The sequence below is a fragment of the Sminthopsis crassicaudata genome, chromosome 1 (genome assembly GCF_048593235.1).
Source record: "Sminthopsis crassicaudata isolate SCR6 chromosome 1, ASM4859323v1, whole genome shotgun sequence".
NCBI classification, from domain to species: domain Eukaryota; kingdom Metazoa; phylum Chordata; class Mammalia; order Dasyuromorphia; family Dasyuridae; genus Sminthopsis; species Sminthopsis crassicaudata.
This window is the reverse complement of record NC_133617.1, coordinates 584588198-584609627: the sequence shown is the minus strand read 5'-3', so window position 1 is coordinate 584609627 and position 21430 is coordinate 584588198. Positions and strand designations below refer to the sequence as shown.

At 36.0% G+C, this 21430-nt stretch overlaps 1 protein-coding gene across 6 annotated transcripts in view; it reads left to right on the top strand.

Annotated features, from left to right (window-relative positions):
• LHFPL2 (LHFPL tetraspan subfamily member 2) overlaps window positions 1-21430 on the top strand; it is a 224969-nt gene that overhangs the window by 68913 nt on the left and 134626 nt on the right. For all 6 annotated transcript variants that reach the window (XM_074282339.1, XM_074282342.1, XM_074282341.1 and 3 more), the window contains one exon: window positions 15034-15109. The gene's annotated coding sequence lies outside the window, so the exon portion shown is untranslated. The remainder of the gene's footprint in view (window positions 1-15033; window positions 15110-21430) is intronic.

Below are 21430 nucleotides of genomic sequence, written 5' to 3'. Positions count from 1 at the left end.
TCCCCAACAACTTTCCTTGGCCACTAAGGAAGACAATGAATCACAGTCTGTTGATAACAACCACCAGCTTAAGCAACATTTGAGAGTGTATATAATCTGAATCTGTATCACATCTCTCTAGTGAGAAACAGGACAAGTTTCTCATCACCAGCTTCCAAGGTAGTTCTTTGCAGTTAATCTTCCTTGAAATGCCTTTTTGTTATTGTTTTCATTTACATTATTGTAGTCATTATATCTAGTTGTTCCCTGGTTCTTCTCTCTTCTCCTTTTGCTGTTGTTCAGTCTTTTCAGTTGTATCCGATTTTAAGGTTTTCTTTGCATAGATAATGGAGTAGTTGGTGATTTCCTTCTCCAACTCCTTTTATAGATGAGGAAACTGAAGCAAACAGGATTAAGTGACTTGATTTAGAGTCACATAAAAGTGTCTGTCTGTCTGAGGCTAGATAGGAACTCAGGAAGATGAGTTTTCCTGACTCCAGGACAGGCACTCTATGCACTAAGGTGTCACCTATCTGCCTTCTTCATTCTACATTAGTTTTTATGTCTTCCATTGCTTCTCTTAAGTTCTTCATTCACAATACTACCCTATTAAATTTATATCCCATAATTTGAGACATTTTTAATAGATGGGCACCTATTTTGTTCCCAGTTTTTTTTATTTCTGCAAAAATAAAAGTTTTACTGTAGAGATGTTAGTATATGTATGTATGTATGTATATATATATATATGCAATCTTTCTCTCTGACAAAACAGAGAGGTACATGACTAAGAGTGGGATCACTGCATTAGAGTGTATAAAAATTTTAGTAACTTCTCACATTAAATTTAATGTTAAATTTCAAATTTTAAATTTTAAATAATATTTTATCTTCTACAATTATTTGTTAATTTTCATTAATTTAATTTTTTTTAGTTTTTAAGTAGAGGTGTAAGCTGCTAAACTTATTACTTGATATTTGCCAGTTTATGATAAGCAGGTTAAAAAGTAGTGAAAAGAAGAAAACATAAAGCATTATAAAGAGGACAGTTAATTTTCTTTTCTGGGATCTCTAAGTCCTTAACTGTCAGAATAATGAGAAAACAAAAAGAGGAAAAATATTTCCAAACTAATAAAATTCAATTTTAAAATGCTGGTGGTATTAAATTGAATTTATATCCCTCTGAGGAATAAGGAAATATATTACTCTCTGTAAGTTTTCCAAGAAACTGAAATTTCCTTTTTGATTATGAAAGATTTTTTATTTTGATGGAAGTTCTCCTAAACAAGATTAAAAAAAAAAAAGTTTACATTGAGGGACGTCTAGGTTACACAGTGGATAGAGCCGCGAGCCTGGAGTCAGGAAGATATGAGTTCAAATTCAACCTCAGATAATTGAGACTTACTAGTTGTATGACTCTGGGCAAGTTATTTAACCCTGATTGCCTACCCGCTCCACCCAAAAAGTCTATATTGAACATAATTGAACACCAATTTGGATTCATTATTATAAATACAAATCTGAAAATCATATTGGTGTCAGGGATTTTTTATCCCATCACTAACTCTCTTATACCAGTATGTTGCCATTTTTTACTATTAACAGTCTATTTGCTTCTCACAGCAGTGACCTGTCCTGTTCCTCCTCTCTTCTACCATTTAATTTGCTTCTAACTCTTCTATGGCCTGAGAAACTAGGCAACCACTCTTAAAATGTTGTATGAGCTGTAGTAAATTATTCCTGTGTGTGTGCTTATGTGTCTTGTCTGTCTATCTACAGGGATTTCCTGCTTGGGTTTTTTGAAGGATATTTCACTGCTCATAAACCTTTATTTAATTTATTTCTAGGTTCTTGGCTGTGTATTGGGTGACTGAGGTTGTAGGAAATCTGATCTCCTTATTAAGCAGACTCAAACAAATATATAGCTTCTCTCCCCTTGGGACTCTGCTGTTTAGCAACAATAGTTTATATATCATTTGCAATCCATAAGTTTTTTCCACACTTAGTACTGTTTTATTTTTTCCAATTACATATAAAGTTAGTTTTCAACATTCATTTTTATAAGATTTTGAATTCCAGTTTTTTTCTCTCCTTCTTCCCCCTCCTCAAGACAGCAAGCTATTTGTTATAGATTATACTTGTACAATCATGTTACACATATTTCTACATTAGTCATATCATCACAGAAAAATCAGAACAAAAAGAAAAGCTATGAGAGAAAAGAGTGAAAATAGTATGCTTTGATCTCGATTCAGATTCTTTCTCTGAATGTAGATAGCATTTTCCATCATGAGTCTTTGAAATTGCTTGGATCATTGTATTGCTGAGAAAAGCTAAACATTGCACAATGATTAACTATAGATCACTTAGCTTGCACAAACAAGGCTGCATTCTTTATTTTGAAAATATTTAGAACCATTTAATCTATGATTTTTTAATTTAATAGTATTTTATTTTTCACTAATTTCATGTTGACAATTTTTAGCATTCATTTTACAAGATTTTGAGTTCCAAATATTCCCCCTCTTTTCTCTCCTCCCATTTCCTTAACATGGTAGTCAATTTGATGTAGTTATACATCTACTATAGTGTAAAACATTTCCATATTAATCACAGTTGTGAAATATAATTGTGTTCATATAGTTTCTGGGTTTATCTTGGCAGATAGACTCCCAAATATTTTATATTGTTTACAATTATTGTAAATGAAGTTTCTCTTTCTATCTCATATTACTGGGGTTTGTTGGTCATGTAAAGAAATGCTGATGATTTATATGGGTTTATCTTATGTTCTGCAACTTTGCTAAAGATATTATTTCAAGTAGTTTTTTAATTGATTCTCCCAGATTCTCTAAGTATACCATTATATCATTTGAAAAGAATGATAGTTTTGTTTCCTCAGTGCCTATTTTAATTCCTTCAATTTCTTTTTCTTCTCTTTTTGTTAATGCTAACATTTCCAGCATGATATTGAATAAAAGTGACTTTTTTTTGGCTTTAAAGTGCTTCACAACCTAGTCCCAATTTAACTTTTTAATTTTATTATATATTATTTCCTTTCTTGCTCTCTGCAATCTGGCCAAAATAGTTTTCTTGCCAGGTTGATTTTTGAAAAATTTATAGCCTTTTAGATTCCAGTAGGAGTTTGTGCTTTATAATCATATATGACCTTGAAGAACCCAGTATGCACCCTATAAAATGATGGAGCATCACATCTTGAACAGAGGAGTTGATTTAAATAACTTAATACTTTTTTTTGTTTCATACAAGAAGGGGTCCTGCCTCTTCTAAGGTTCAAAAGGAGGCTGCTAACATGCCCCAAATAAACCTATTCTCTTTTCCTCCCAGACTTTTCTTTCTACTAAGAATCCCAATTTTTGTAGAAAAATTACCATACTTGTAATCTTCCAAGTTAGTAAACTCAGTCTTATCCTTAATTTTCTCATTCTTCCTCACCCTCTAAAACCTATCAGTTGCCTCATATTGTCATTTCTGTTTCTACAAGTTATCTCAAAATCAACCTTTCCTCTCCAGTCACAGCCACCACTCTGACTGAGATCCTCATCATTTCTCACTTGGACTTGTCTTCACTACTTCAGATTTCCCCACTTCAATCTATCCTCCATTCAGCAGCTACAATGATTTTCCTAAAGACAAAATCAAACCTTGTCAATCCTCTATTCAGTGAACTCTAATGTAGTTATCCATTTTCTGGAGTATCAAATCTCCTCTTTGGCTTTTAAGCTTCTTCATCACTTGGTCTCAACCTATCTTTCTTGCCTCGATTTGCAATATGTCCTTTACTGCCCCAAAAAAAAAAAAAAAAAAAAAAGCCAAATTTGCTTTTTTTTTTTTTTTTTTTTTTTTTTTTTTCTTCTTACAAAATCCTTCATCTCCCTTCTCCACACTCTTTTTATAAGCTAGTTCCTGTGCCTGGAATGTAGTCTTTCCTCACTTCCTCTTCACAAAATTCATAACTTCCACCAAGACCTAGCTCAAACTCTCTACGTTATACACAAAGCTTTTCTTGTTGCTCCAATTAATAATACTGTTCCCACCATTCCTCCACTCTGGCATTCCTCTAAGCAGAACCTATACTTTTTTCCTAGGACTGATAGCCTTTTGTAGCTTGAACCTAGGATCTCCACATGACTTCCTGGCCATTTCCAAATCATGATGGCAGGTTTACCTTCCCATCCCTATTTTCTAATTCTCCTTTCATCCTTTTTCTAATTCATCCCATCTCCTAATTCTCCATTGTAATGTAAACACCTTGAAAGCAGGGATGGTCCTATTCTTGCATTTAAACAGCATCATAATTTTTCTTTTTTTTTTTTTTAATTAAAGCTTGTTTATTTGCAAAACATATGCACGAGTTATTTTTCAACATTGATCCTTGCAAATGTTTGTGGCAGCCCTCTTTGTAATCGTCAGAAACTGGAAACTGAGTGGATGCCCATCAATTGGAAAATGGCTGAATAAATTGTGGCATATGAATATTATGGAATATTATTGTTCTGTAAGAAACGATCAACAGGATGATTTCAGAAAGCCTGGAGAAATTTACATGAACTGGTGCCGAGTGAAATGAGCAGGATCAGGAGATCATTGTATACTTCAACAACAGTACTATAGGATGATCAATTCTGATGGACGTGGCCATTTTCAACAATGAGATGAACCAAATCAGTTCCAATAGAGCAGTAATGAATAGAACCAGCTACACCCAGCAAAAGAACTCTGGGAGATGACTATGAACCACTACATGGAATTCTCAATACCCCTATTTTTGTCCAACTGCATTTTTGATTTCCTTTATAGATTAATTATACACTATTTCCAAGTCGGATTCTTTTTGTACAGCAAAATAACTGTATGGACATGTATACATATGTTGTATTTAACATATACTTTAACACATTTAACATGTATTGGCCAACCTGCCATCTGGGGGAAGGGGTGGGGGGGAGGAGGGGAAAAATTGGAACAAAAGGTTTTGCAATTGTCAGTGCTGGAAAATTACCCATGCATATATCCTGTGCAGATATCTTATAAATAAAGAGCTATAATAAAAAATTATTTTAAAAAAGAAATTAAAAAAAAAGAACAATGACCCTTGCAAAACCTTCTGTTCCAAATTATCCTTTCCTTCCCCCCACTCCCTCCCCTAGATGGCAGGTAATCCAATACATGTTAAATATGTTAAAATATAAGTTAAATCCAATATATGTACACATATTTGTACAGTTGTCTTAACAGCAGCATGATTTTTCATAAGAGAAGGACACTTGCTTCCCCACTCCCCCACCAAGTGTTGGAAGGAAACATGGAAGCCTCTAACATACCCCAAATAAAACTCATTATCTTTCCCCCTCAGCCCTTATCCACAATTTCCTGACATAGTAAACATATAACCAATACTTTATTAACTCTCTTGTCTTTACCTACCTTATCTGCATTTTGTATTTATTCTTCATATATTTATATACATGTTGAACACAGAACATAATAAGTTTGAGATCTAGAATTGTTTTATTTTATTTTTTTTGAGACCCTACAGCGATTTACTCAGTGTCTGGCATCTAGTAAGATGCTTCTGCTGGGGCTTATCGAAATGTTTGCTCTTGGAACAGATTAGAATTGAAGATATTTTGTAATCTGTCTTTTTTAAAGGCTTACAAAAGACCCAGGATTTAGGATCACCTGGAGCCAGGATAGTGACAGGGATTGGGGTAGGGGGAAGGGAGTGGAGAAGGGTCACTTTAGAGCAAGCTGAGCTGGAGTTCCTGGAAGAGAGTGATAATGATGAATGTGATGAGTTTGACCGATAGTTGGGGCCTTCCTGAGGACTATCACACTGCAGCTTGAAAGGTTATTAATTCATCACAATCACCCTGGGCCTGTTTTGGAATAGGCAGGCCAGAGCAATATGGAGAAAGGAGCAGGCAAGGTTCTACTCAAGACAAAAAGTATATATAGCTCTTTGAAGTGGTAGAGGTAACCCAGGTCAAAATCTCTGAGAATTGTCTCCCCTCTTAATCTCTTGAGTGATGAAAACAGGATTCATGGCTCCTCAAAGTCTAGACCTTTTCAAATAGAAGCTAAAATTACTAAATTCTGTTTATTTCATCTCTGATGCTCTACCTCCTTGACATATTTATTTTTAAAAATGTTTTTTATTTTTTTCTCCTTGTCATATTTAAACTGATAAGCAGTCTTGTATCTTTATGCTTTCTTAATCCAGTTTTGGATTATAGACCTTGATCATAGAACCAGAAAATACTGGAGCCTGTAGAAATATATGATCTAAATTCTAGGACTAGGGGTAATTTAAATGTCATAGGAAGCTTTCAGTTTGGCTATAGCCACTGACTGGTGCCCACTGGACCCTGAATGCCCCAAGGCTGCTCTTTCACCTAATCTAGATGTAAGTTTTGGGTCTCCTGGGTACTAAGCCAGCCTCAAGCTGTGGAATGATCACTCAACTACCAGAAATGCCCTAAAGCTATTTCCTCAAGAGCTAGTTAGGCAGTCAGGCATGAATTTAGGGAAGGCTCAGGCCTCTGCCTGGCTACATCCTGGCCTCAAAGGCGTACATAATTCATAAAATTATAGATTTAGAGCTAGAACCAGGGAATTCATCTCCTAAAGTATTCAAAGGAAGCAAGCTTCCAATATTCCCCCAAATAGAACTAAATCTCTTCTCCTCCCTCCTCCCCATCTCTGCTTAGTAGCAACTTTTATATACTAGCATTTATTATTGTTATATATTAGCACATATATTTAGCATTTAAACAAATTATTAAAGGTTTACTATCTTATAGATAAATATGAGTATTCTGTATTTATTCTGAAGCATATATTTGCATATGTGCATGTATAGAAATCAAAGTTCAGTGAGATTAACTTTTCAGAGTCCATTTCTATTAAACAGGAGAGTAAGCAAGCATTCAAACCAAAGACCTCTGACATTCTCTACGTTATCTATTACTGCCTCTGCCTCTCATACAATCTATATTTCCTTCTTTAGTTAGTTATTCAGTTGTTGTGGTGGAGGAAGTAGTGGTTGAATCATGTCAGTATACAACCTCCATTTGAGGTTTTCTTGGCAAAGATAATAGAATGGTTTGCCATTTCCTTCTCTAGCTCATTTTACAGATGAGAAAACTGAGGAAAATTAGGTTAAGTGACTTGCTCAGAATGCTAGAGGCCAGAATTGAATTCAGCTCTTCCTCACTGACTCCAGAGCCAGTATAACATCTACTGTTTCACTGCATGGATCTTCAGTACATTATAGTAACTGATGTTCATGGTGCTGATTCTGAATCATCAAGGAAATATTAAAATAGGGTCATTGATACACTATTTGAATACCCATACAGACTGATTTTACTGGTATCAGGAGTTCCTAATGAGAAAACACCCTTTATCAGTTCCAATCTGCTACAACTTGCCAAGGGCAAGGGTACTGGTGTGGTTTGCCATTTATCTCTCCAGTTTATTGTATATAGGAAGAAATGGAAGCAAACAGGGTGATGTGACTTGCCCAGGGTAACATAGTAAAAAGTGTCTGAGGCTGGATTTGAAGTCTTACTCATTGCACATCTCTATCCAATGTAATACCTCCCTGTCCAGTTCAAGTCCTATCTCTGACACATTCAGACCCTGGAAAAATTATTGACCTCACAGAGTCCTAAGCAACTCACTCAGCTCTAACTTGCTAAAGACTCACTAACCTGCATGAGTTTTACCTTTCTAGACATTCTCTATACCAATATGTCTCAGTTGGGGGAAAAGTAGGTTGTCAGCTTTAAATTCAGGAAAAAACAGGTTAAAATTCCGCCTTTGACATTTAATAGCTTTATGACTAAAAATGTGTCCTGTCTGAGCCTTAGGCAACTAAGATTTACTTCTAATTTGTAGATGGATTGTAATCTGTGGCAGTTCTCACACTATAAAGTCATGAATCCTCGACATATATTGACATTTACTCTACTAAAATAGGCAAGGCTGTATAAAATATATTTTGGAAAATTTTCTATTGGAAACCCCAATTGAAGAATCTATAGCTTAAAAAGCTAACACACACACTATGTCCAGAGAGCACTTTTCACAGTTCCTTGTATGCCAAGGGTTCCAGAGAGCTAAGGTTCTTGTGAAGAGAAGAAAATTAAATCACTGAATATAAACATGAAACATTTGGATTGGCAAGTACCTCAGAATATAAACCAGTAAACTCAGGTGAGGCAATTGTGAGATGTTTCCTCAGGCTTTCCAATAAGCAGTTGGGCTTCTGACTGGCTCAGGGTTCCATTTCCAGTCTATTTCCAAGATTATACACAAGTCAACTTTTCCTTTATAGATGCATCCAAAACTAAATTGTACTAGTGAAAAAATTCACTTTGGTTGGAAGAAAATGTACAATGCAGCCATGTAAACTAGGAATGGAGTCTAAAGTCAACAACGCACCCAAAAGGGAAGGCATTGATTAACAAAAGACTCCAATGGGTACCTTGATAAAATATTTTAAACCACTTGCCTTTGTTCTAAAGATACCATGTTCTAAGTGGCTTCTGGAAGGAAGACAGCTTACCTTGTTTATTGGTCAGAAATAAGGTATAGCCATTGGATCAAGGTCAGTAAATAAAGAGCAATGAAACAACTCTTCTCTTCATCTGACATTAAAACTTTCATTCCCCAATTCTATCTCCTATTTCCCCTACCATTTAAATGTTCAGGAATAGTGAAATGTCCCCAGAGGAGAAGATTTGAAAGAAAATACTTGCTGCTGTGGATTTCCTGAATTACTAAAGATTGACCATGCAGTCTTCCTTTATTAATATGGGCTAATTCAGTATAAGGGCCAACCCATATGTTTAAAACATCTACTACAATGGAATCAGAAGGTGAACTAATGTCACAGGACCGTCTGTCCATCGTATTGGTATTGTCTGAGTCTTTTGGCATAAAAGTGGCTTAAACTGTATTTGACCCGGTGCTTCAATTTCAGTCCAAAATGATTCATTATTTCAGATGTTTAGTTTGCTTTCTGATATTTGAAGTGTTCTGAAAGAAAAATGAAAAAGTAGGCTTTGAAAATACAGTTTAGTTTTCAGAAGAGAGAATTCTAATACAGGGGCTTGGAACCTAGTTTGAAGAAGTCTTGGAAAATATATATGAGTCAATATAATTTGAGGGTCACATGGATTCTTCTTACTTAATCTAATGTAACTAAAACATTATGGTTCTGAAATCTCCACAGAAGTGGTAGTTTGCTGAGAAGTTGGGTGGACCAGTTGGCTCTCTTTACCATCCACCCCCCCCCAAAGAAAACCCCACCAATGCCTCAGCATTTTTAGATTAGTTAAGTCAGATGCTTTTCCTTGAAGGTTCGTAAAGTGAAACATGTCATTTCAAAATCTTTCTTTGGGTTTTGGAATCTCTCCAATAGATCTATATATAATTTGTTGTTTTTATTCAATCATTTCCAACTTTTTGTGATGCCATTTGGGGTTTTCTTGGCAGAGGATACTGGAATGATTTACCATTTCCTTCTCTAGCTCATTTTACAGAGGAGGAAATTGAGGCAAACAGGGCTAAGTAACTTTCCCTGGGTGACACAGTAAGTCAGTGGGAAGAGGCCAGTTTTAAACTGAGGAAAATGAGTCTTCCTGACTCCAGGCCCAGTACCACCTAGCTGCCCAAAAGATTGTTCTGTGTGAGTTCAAATAACCAAACCGATTCTTCCACAGAAACTACAATATCTGCACTTTAGCACTCATTAATTGTTTGGTTTTCAAGAATCAATGATGAGTACATCATGTAAACTATATTCTTTTGCAGGCTTTCTCTTTATCATTGCAGTCTTAAATGAAATAAGTCTCTGATGAATGAATTCACTCCTTTCAATATCTTGGCATTTAAATGTCAATGTAAATAGGAATATTTTATGAAAAGCTGCAGAACCTCTACCCAAGTGTTCCTCTGGTATCTCTGCCTGTTGGAATCCTACCATCCTTCAAGATCTAAAAGTTGCTTCCAACTCAAGTCTTCCAGTCAGAAGTGATCTATGATATCTTATCTCTTATTAAACACTTTGTCCTCAATTCACATGTCATACTTCACAATTTTTAGTCTGAACCTGTTATAGAAAGCTCCCAGGTGAGAAAACTCCTTATAATGAAGACTAGCATATTTTCTGTCCTGACTACTAAGAGCATTTCCTCTAACTACTAGGCCCCACTACCCACTTATTGCATATATATAGAGGTACTTTCATATATAAATATAATATATCCTACTTTTATATATCTTAATATAAAAGAAACATATACATATGTTTATGTATACTATTGTATGTATAGTGTATATATTATATAATATATATATATAGTAGTGTGTGTTGTCGTGTGTGTGTGTGTGTGTGTGTGTGTAAATGTGTATATATATATATTCCTTCCTAGGCTGAAAGCTCCATGAGAAAAGGAAAGGGTTGTTTTAATTATATTCATATATGTTTACCCAAGTACATAGTGCTTTGCCTGTAGTAGAGGCTTACATGATTGTTGAACAAATGAAAATATTAATAAGTGAAAGTGATTTCATAATCACTCCACTAATTAGCTTCCATCTATTGCCTTACTTTATTCTGAATGGAATGATAAGTGTTCTTGAACTTGAGAAGTGGGAGAATGTAGATTCTTAGAAAAATGAAGCCAGAAGACTCCTTAGAGATCACCTGGTCCATGCATTTTCATTTTACAGATGAGGACTGCAAGCTTGGAAGTAGAAGGTTGCTTGCCAGAGTTCATATGCTTATGTTAATGACCACTTAGGCCTGAATTGTAGACTTCTCACTCTTAGTCTAATGACCTTTGCACTAGATCACAAAGAAGCTTTGAAAATTTATTGATCACCACGCTGGGGGCCAAAATGAGGGTATGCTAATTTGACTTGAAGGGCTCCATGGCCAGACCCAAAATAGGTCATGGACCTTCCTTGACTTTATTTCAGCATTCACTCTTTTTTTTTTTTTATTCATTTTTCCAAATTATCCCCTCCCTCCCTCCACTCCCTCCCCCCAATGGCAGGTAATCCCATACATTTTACATGTGTTACAATATAACCTAGATACAATATATGTGTGTAAATACCATTTTCTTTTTTTTTTTTTTTTTTTTTTTTTATCTACCTTGGGTGTCCACCTTTCTCCCAACTTTTTTTTTTCTATTATGTTTTTTTTTTAATTTTTATTTTATTTTATAATTATAACATTTTTTTTGACAGTATATATGCATGGGTAATTTTTTACAACATTATCCCTTGCACTTACTTCTATTCAGATTTTTTCCCTTCCTCCCCCAACCCCCTCCCCCAGATGGCAAGCAGTCTTATATATGTTAAATATATTACAGTATATTCTAGATACAATATATGTGTGTAGAACCGAATTTTTTTGTTGCACAGGAAGAATTGGATTCAGAAGGTAAAAATAACAGTTTACATTCATTTCCCAGTGTTCCTTTTCTGGATGTAGCTGGTTCTGTTCATTATTAATTAATTGGAATTGGATTAGCTCTTCTCTATGTTGAAGAAATCCACTTCCATCAGCATACATCCTCGTACAGTATCATTGTTGAACTGTATAATGATCTTCTGGTTCTGCTCGTTTCACTCAGCATCAGTTGATGTAAGTCTCTCCAAGCCTCTCTGTATTCCTCCTGTTGGTCATTTCTTATAGAACAATAATATTCCATAACATTCATATACCATAGTTTACCCAACCATTCTCCAATTGATGGACATCCATTCATCTTCCAGCTTCTAGCCACTATGAAAAGGGCTGCCACAAACATTTTGGCACATACAGGTCCCTTTCCCTTCTTTAGTAGTTCCTTGGGGTATAAGCCCAGTAGTAGTATGGCTGGATCAAAGGGTATGCACATTTTGATAACTTTTTGGGCATAATTCCAGATTGCTCTCCAGAATGGTTGGATTCTTCCACAACTCCACCAACAATGCATCAGTGTCCCAGTTTTCCCACAGCCCCTCCAACATTCATCGTTATTTGTTCCTGTCATCTTAGCCAATCTGACAGGTGTGTAATGATACCTCAGAGTTGTCTTAATTTGCATTTCTCTGATCAATAGTGATTTGGAACACTCTTTCATATGAGTGGAAATAGTTTTAATTTCATCATCTGAAAATTGTCTGTTCATATCCTTTGACCATTTATCAATTGGAGAATGGCTTGATTTCTTATAAATTAAAGTCAATTCTCTGTATATTTTGGAAATGAGACCTTTATCAGAACCTTTAACTGCAAAAATTTTTTCCCAATTTGTTACTTCCCTTCTAATCTTGTTTGCGTAAATACCATTTTCTTGTTGCACATTAATTATTAGCTTCCGAAGGTATAAGTAACCTGGGTAGATAGACAGTAGTGCTAACAATTTACATTCACTTCCCAGTGTTCCTTCTCTGGGTATAGTTATTTCTGTCCATCATTGATCAACTGGAAGTGAGTTGGATCTTCTTTATGTTGAAGATTTCCACTTCCATCAGAATACATCTTCATACAGCATTGAAGTGTACAGCGATCTTCTGGTTCTATTCATTTCACTCAGCATCAGTTGATGTAAGTCTCTCCAAGCCTCTCTCTATTCCTCCTGCTGGTCATTTCTTACAGAGCAATAATATTCCATAACCTTCATATACCATAATTTACCCAACCATTCTCCAATGGATGGACATCCATTCAACTTCCAGTTTCTAGCTACAACAAAAAGAGCTGCCACAAACATTTTGGCACATACAGGTCCCTTTCTGCTCTTTAGTATTTCTTTGGGATATAATCCCAATAAGAGCAATGCTGGGTCAAAGGGTACAGCATTCACTCTTAACCTGTACTTTATATATTGTAACTAGCTCACCACGTAATCATACCATCATTATTCTGCTGTCCATTTGTTCAGTGCTTATATATGTACTTCATTGTGTCTTAGATCAGTGGCGATGAACTCAAATAGAAAATGGAAGATCCTTTGGGGCTTCATGTTGACTTAGTTTTAAAATGTAATATTATCTATTTTATTATATCTTTATTGATTTTATTGAATATTTTTCAGTTACATTTGAATCTGATTTGGGCTATACTTGAGTGTTGTGGGCCCACACGTCTTATATTTGACATTTCTGTCTTAAATTGTTAGACTCCTGGGAGTAGGAGCCTGGATCTATGTAGCAATGCATTAGACCCTTAAAAATGTGTTTTGGAGATAAACATGATCATATGAAGAGGGCAAATGTAAAGAGATGTGAGTAGAGTTAGCTGATGGGACTTTCTGCCTCTTAGATCTTGAATTTCTTCTCAGGCTGGCATAAGGCAGGTAAGACAGTATCAGAGAGATTTAGGAGGACTTTCCCAGAGCCCTGAGTCCACAAGGCCTTTGTTGTATTCCTTTTGTCTTTCCAGAACATGGTCTCTGCAGTAGTCATCTTCATTCCACCCTGACCCTTCCTGCGGTAGGTTCCAATGTACATAAAGCTCATTTCTGTGTCAGAAAGGAGTGATTAGTTTGTCATCTCCTTTACTCAAAGGAAGTGCTCCTTTAGGCCTGGATATAAATACTAGAGGAAAAGAAATTATAGACAAACTTGCCTCATTGGGTTTCTCAGTCTTATTTCCCATATTAATGTCAGGAATTGGCAAGGACATAGCTTTGTTATTGAAAACCTGTGCCTAACTGAAAACAGTGTCAGTGATTATGTGCAAAGTCAGTGACTGCCAAAATCCAGGAGTATAAATTGCATGGTGACTTAGCTCTTATGGTGCATTTGTGACTTGGGATGTAGTCCATTATGAGGGAACTTTTATTGTGCAGCACTGAAGTTTTAGAATGGCCAGAAGAACAACTTGGATGCCTGAGGACTACAGGAGGATGTAATGTAAAGACAAAAGGCATCAATAAAGCATTAAAAAATATAATGATAGTAATAATCCAGTAGAATGTGTGTCTGTTTATGTGGATCTTTATAAGTCTAAAGTATAATAATTTATTACTTGGTGCAGATGAGAATGTGATTGAATAAAAGGGAAAATATCCAAAATAATCAAGCTATAACAGCACATAATTTTGAAATACTTTTAGTGAGGAAGGGGAATGGAATGGGAGGGCGGAAGAAAGGAAGACCTTCTACCTCAGGGGGTAACAGAATATAAAGTTGAACTTGAGAAACATAAATCAAACAGCAAATGAAAACCAAGATCTTATTGACTTTGTGTTATTACCAAGTGTGGCTTTATAAAGATGAGTATTCCTTGAACAAATTTTGTTACGGATTTGCTTTAAGCTTCCTTTCCTCAGTCTGAGCCATTAATCTCCATGTTCTTTGTGCGAGGAGTTTTTCGTTGCTCTTCTGGAATAGCTGTAACAGAATTTTACCCAGTCTGAACCCACCTCAGTTCTTCTCAAATCCTTGCCTGAATTTCCCTGCCCCCATCACAATATTTTTGTTAGGGAGATTACTGAAGGTCTGAGCCATCCACTGGAATGAATATTCTGTATCTTACTAAATCCAAGGTGTGTGTTCCTGACCATTGTCCAAGGCCATGCCTGGATCACCAAAAACAAATGATGGAAATTGCTTTCCAGAAATCATCCTGAGGCCTACAGGGATTCAGCCAAGCTTCCCTGAAGCTCAAAGTGAGACATGTATAGAGGACCCTCGATTTTAAAATATAAGAAACAATAAGAAATTTAAAGGAATAAGAAATCTTTTGTTTCTTAGCCATGATTTGACATGACCAACAGCACAGGATTTTCTTGGCAAAGCTACTGCAGCAATTTGCCATTTTCTTCTCCAGTGTAGTAAGGCAAATAAAGGTTAGGTTAAGGGACTTGCTCAGGATCACACAACTGGTAAGGGTTCAAGGCTGGATTTATAGTCAGGTCTTCCTGATTCCAGCTCCAATACTCTTATCTATCCACTGAACCACTTAGTTGCCTCTAAGAAATCTTGGAAATCATCTAATATAACCCTTTCATTTTTCAGATAAGGAAACTGCCAAGAAAAGGAGTGTCTTCCATCAAGCGTAAATTCATGCTGACTGTTCGTGTTTGGTTAAAAGGTATGAGTTGCAGTTCTGCTGCTTTTTCTTTTCCATCCACATCTTAAACCTGTACATCTTGTCCTTTCTTGCCTCAGCTAACACTCTCTGCCCATCTTCTCCTTGTTCTATGTGGTACTTGTGCAAAGTCTCTGCTGATTTCTCCTTGGCTCACTTACACACCAGAATATTTTGTACTAACAAAACGTTTGGCACAAAAAAAGCATCGTTTTAAGACATGAGTTCTAAGCCATAAGGGGTGGAGTTGTGGGGAGGATAGTTTTAAAGATTACAGGGCAGTAAAGCAAGAGAAAGATAAAGCCACATTTTTATGGAGATGATCTCTTGGAATGAATCTGGAGGTTCCACCTTCATTCTACCATTTCTACAAAGGTTTTCCAACTTTGCTGCTGTAATTTCCCTTGAAATATTCAGTGAGGAGCAGTGGCGAATTGTGGCTCGCCTTTATTGTTAGAGCTTTAGAAACTGAAGTTTACTTCCAAATGTAAACTTTTGGGTAAGCCTTTTGCTTAATGAATCATTAATGTGACGATGAAAATGTCCTAATAAAGATAAAGAAAATGTAAACTATTCTAAAAGCTGTAGAGGAAAAAATGTGAAGGTCAAGTTAGTCACTCATTTCTCTACATTTCATTTGAGCTTTGGGCTATATTTTCCCATGATCAGTGGTTTATGGGATATATATTGGTCTTTTATTTTCCTTTTAAAATACATGAATGCTTATAAATCAATGGACTGTCTGACTGTGTGGGCAATGGCTCTGTGGGTGGTGATTTTGTAAAAAAGGCATATCAGGTTTCTTTTACCTCCTGCTCTGCCAGCCCATTAAATGCAGTAGGAGGTGAGAGCAAGGAAATAAATACCTGGATAGGCACAAAAAGCAACCCATCTGATTGTTCTCAAAGATGTCAGATATACTTAGGTAGGATTTCAAGAGGGTTCCAATGGATGTAGGAGACGTTTAGATTTCTTGTGAAAGATTTTTTTTTTTTTGATCATAAGAACAATTTGAAAGATCAAAGAGTCCCAAGAAGAGAAAAAGCTCATTTTACAATACTGTGGTGCTGGATAAATCTTTTAATCTACCTTGACTCAATCCACCAGAGGTTCGATGACTGTGTTTTTCTAAATAATTTGATGAATACTTTAGTGAATGCAGAAGTTTCTATGGCTAGGAGTTTTAAAAATATTGAGTGTAGTATAAATTTATACCCTTTAAAATATCTATTGCCAATAGTATATAAGTATGAAAAATCTTATTAAAATGAGGATAAAAAAATAATTAATCATCACCTTTACAGGATACAGCTCCAAATCTATTAAATGTATGTTTGTAGTTAGAAACAAGAATCCTTTTATCTATAATTTGTTCCTGATTTCCTGTCAGATACTTATGAAATGTGAATAAATGTATTGATTCAAAGGAAATCTTGACTGAAATATCTATCTAAAATCATTGCTCATATTTTCCTGTTACTAGTTGAGTCTTATTAGTAAAATGTTACTTAGTTTTTCCAAAGTGAAATACAATGAAAAATTAACTCTTCTTTTAAAGATTTTATATGCCTCTTTTCTTTATCACTCTTATTTTTAAATTTTTTAAATTTCTTTTTTAAAAAAGTTAGTAGTATTTTATTTTTCCAAATACATGCAAAGATAGTTCTCAATATTCATCTTTGCAAAGCCTAGAGTTGCAAATTTTTCTCCCTAATTCTTCTTCCTCTCCACTCCTCAAGATAGCAAGCAATCCAATGTAAGTTAAACATGTTTATCAGTATCTTATATCAGAGAGCATATAATTGAGTTTCATTAGGATAGAAAATTTTTTTACTTTAGATTTCACTTATTATATTTTATAATAGAGCATTTAGCTAGAAACTAATACTATTATAAAAGAAAATAAATTGAATAATTTGTGATCATTCAAACCATTCAGAGCTTCCAGGTGTAATATAGCTATTTTCTATAACTATCCATATGTATCTATCCACTGCTAATAATGTCATTTCTATCTATATCTATCCATTCATAGCTATCTATCCATCTATCTAGCTATCTATCTCTCTATTTGTCTTATTTCTCCCATCACAATGTAAATTACTTGAGGTTAGAGAGTTTCTCACTTTTGCATTTGTATCCAGAATTATTGGCCTATAATAAGTGCTTTTTTCACTTATTCATATCACAATACATCGGAATATATCTTAATTGTCTGAACAATATGCATTTTTACCTGCTTTTTTCCATTGTAGATGATTAAGCCAAATGCCTTAGACTTTTGAAATGTTCTTTTTAAAGTGTATTCATACAGAAATATTCAAAGTACAAAGGCTATATCTACTAAGCACTTTCAATTCATAGGTATAGAATTCAAAACCTAGAGAAATTGCCCATGGTCAAATCAGCTAGTTCATGTTAGGGTCCTCCTTAGTTCTAGCCCAGCAAGTTTCTAAGTTTCCACTATCCCAAGCTGTCAGTCTATAAGACCTCAGTATTCTGAATTGGCACATATCAGTAACATTTAAATTCTGCAAGTCCAAGGAAAATTGCAGGATGCTTTTTAATCAGAAGGCCACATAGTGTAATGGAAAATTCATTGACGTTGGCCCATGGTAAGACTTGAGTTTGGATGCTGGCTCCTTCACTTACTGATTGTGTGACTAGGAACAAATGCCTTCATCTTCTTGGGTCTCCTTGGGTCCAGTCTTTTCATCTATAAAGAAGGGAATTGGACAAGATGACCTTATGAGGCTCCTCTGGTTCTAGATCTAGAACTATGTTCTGTTTTTAGATCTATATTCCATGCTCTTAAGGATTGTAGAACAAACTAACACTGAGAACAGAGCACCTCTTTTTCATGGACACTGGAGAAATTACTATTTGAATAACCTTTAGGTTAAAATAAACAGAATGGCAGCTATTTTATAGACTAAATGTCACTGAAACCACAGTCTATATAAACCAGGCTTCCTGGGTGACAAAGTCATGTCCTTGTTACCACTTAAGATATTTCAAGGATTTAAGAGTGAGGTTAGGGGAATGGTGGAGGGAGGAAAGGTTTTTTTTTCTAGTTACTTGCCATAATTGCCCAGCTTATTCCATTAAGGAGAATGACCCCCTCTTTCCCCCAGAGAGGGTCTTGTACCATGTAAAGCACTTATCTCAAATGCCACTAGGAAGTAGAATATCTAAGACATAAAAGGATCGAATGAGAGTGAGAATAATAATATTACTTCAATGTTCTGTATATTTTTCAAAAGTACTTTTATGGATATTTTGTTTCATTTACTGTCTGTAGAGCACAGATTGGATTTTGTAAGTGAGAAAATTGAGATGTTAAGAACTCAGTTGAGAGAGAGAGAGAGAGAGAGAGAGAGAGAGAGAGAGAGAGAGAGAGAGAGATGAGAGAGACAGAGACAGAGAGACAGAGACAGAGAGAGACACAGAGAGAGAGAGAAAGATAGAGACAGAGAGAGAGAGAGAGAGAGAGAGACAGAGAGACAGAGAGACAGAGAGAGAGAGAGAGAGAAAGAGAGAGATAGAGACAGAGAGACAGAGAGAGAGAGAGACAGAAAGAGATAGAGACAGAGAGACAGAGAGAGAGAGAGAGAGAGAGAGAGAGAGAGAGAGAGAGAGAGAGAGAGAGAGAGAGAGAGAGAGAGAGAGGAGAAGGGAATGGGAGAGAGAGATAGAGAAATGGAGCAAAAAAAGAAGAAACCAAGAAACCAAATAGCATTGGGCAAAAGTCTTCTCAGAATCATGTGATGTTTTGCCCTGTAGCTGGGGATCTTGTTACAGATGCTGGTGATTATAGCTTTTGCAAACAATTGTCAGAGAAATTCATAAGATTTCCAAAGACTGAAGAACAGCAGATGTGGAATTAAATTTCAAACAAAGTTACCCATAATGGCTTACATGTGGACACAGAGTATTTAGGACTCGGGCCCGGGTCCCTGTGTCCAAGAGGTGTGGGATGCAGAGGCAGAAACTGATTTGCTGTGCAAGCATCTTCTGGTAGTCTTTTCTAGTCCTATCTTTTCTTCTTGGCTTCAAATTCACTTAAAAGTGGTAAACATTCTTCTGTAACAGTTAGTTTGCAGTGTCTAACACTGTCATCCTTTGGCCATTCAAGAATAGAACTATCCCTGGCTTCTCTTCCTTTTGCCAGCGAGCATGTAGAGAGCTGTGGAATTATGGAAAATGTGAGTCCCTGTGACCACCTTGAATTAGCTGAGCAACAAACATTTCAACTGAAAGTTGCCAGCAAAAGTTCAAGAGAACCCAGCTTTATAGATTTCAGCCTTTACTCTTAGCAATCAGTGTGGCTTGGGCATTAAATGATGAAGGAGAATCAGAAATGTTAGTCACCAAGCTTTTATTAAGCATTTACTAGATTCAAGGCACTGTGCAGAGTGCTGGGGGTACAGAGAAAAATTTGTGCTCTCCAGGAAAGCCCATTACAGTAGGAGATACAGCATAAAATTAACTAGTTGCATACACAAGATTTCTAGATGTAGAGATGTTCCTCAGAGCAGACAGAAGGTAATCTCAAGAGAGAAGGCAATAGCAAGAAGGAGGACCAGGAAAAGACTCTGCAGAAAGTGGATCTGAGCTATCTTGGAGAAATCTAGAGAAACTAAGGCAGAGGTGAGAAAGGAGAGAGCAGCTAGTTCAAAGAACTGATGAGACTGTATGCTGGATGGGAAGAACAGAGGACAGCTAGATGGATCAGTGGATAGAGTGCTAGGCTTAGAATCACGCAGATGTAAGTTCAAATCCAGCCTCAGACACAAAGTACGAATTGTGTGGGCAAGTCACTTAACCCTAATTTCCTCCATTTCTTCATCTGGAAAATGAGCTAGAGAAGGAAATGACAAGCTATGTCAGTAACTTAGCCAAGAAAAAAAAATACTTCAGTTTCCTCATCTATAAAATGGAAAACTGCCCTAATAGTGTATTGTTGTAAGAGTCATTGTATATGTTTAACGTATACTGGGTTATTTGCTACCTGGGGAGAAGTTAGGGGAGGGGAGAAAAAAAATTTGGAACATATGATTTTGCAAGGTTGAATGTTGAAAACTATCTATGCATATGTTTTGAAAATAAAAAGCTTTATAAAAAAAGAGTCAATATATGTAAAAAAGGGGATAGCTAGGAGGCTGGATCTGGAATTGGGAACACTGGAGTTCAAATATGACCTCAGATACTAGCAGTGTGACCCTGGTCAAGTCACTTAACCCTGTTTGCCTCCATTTTCTTATATGTGCAATGACTTGGAGAAGGAAATGGCAAAACATCCAGTAATTTTGCCAAGAAAACCCCAAATGGGGTCACAGAGTCAGACAACTGAACAACCACAAATATTAAAAAAAATGCCATGGAATATTAAAAACAGCATAAACATTCTTATTATCTGTTCTTTCGCCTCCACACTGTAAGATCACATGCCTGAAGACATAGATAAAGTGTATTTTATTTCCACCCATCCTTGGTGCTGTTAAAGGTCCTGAGACTTGAACTCACAGGTGCTGTTTCCCAGGAGTCAACATTCACTCTTTATCCTTGTGAAGTAAAAGAACACCCACTGTGTCCTGACAGGGTTGAGTCTCTTGGGAAAACATCCTCTGAATCCCTCACATCATTATTTCTTCTGTAAACCCCCCCATTCTCACCATCTGAAGTCCATTGCTGAGATTTCCCCCACCCCTGTCAAGTTGCAGAGGCACCTGGGCTGAGGATGTAGGATGCCAAAATTTCTTCTAAAGGCCCTAAACTGTTCATGGTATTTACTTTCTCAGCATGTTCTCTCATAATTCTCTGTTTTTAATTTAATTTAATTATTTGTAAAATTAAATTTAGTATCCATCCATGGAGCGCTTTTAATCCCAGCTAGGTAGCTAAGTATAAACAGCTAGATAGCACAGTGGATAAAATTCAAATGTGGCTTCAGATACTTATTAGCTGTGTAATCCTGGGCAAATAACTTGATCTCAGTCTATCTCAACTTCCTCCTCTGTATCCTCTGTGTAATGGGGAGACTAATAACCTTGACTTTGCAGTGTTGTTATATATGTTAATATATATAAGATGCTACCTCAGTGCTAATTAACCCCAAGGAGTTTCAGATATTTCATTCATATTTCTTCTTGTCTCATGCTATTTCTCCATCAGAACCCTAAAGCTTGTGTATTTGTTTAACAAGGGAAGAATGCCCAGCAGAACTAACATGATGTAAGAATTGTAAATCAGCTTGGTGCAGGACTCAGATTCAATCAGTTTGGCAATTTAGTCGCTTGCCATCTAGGTGATAGGAGCAAGTTG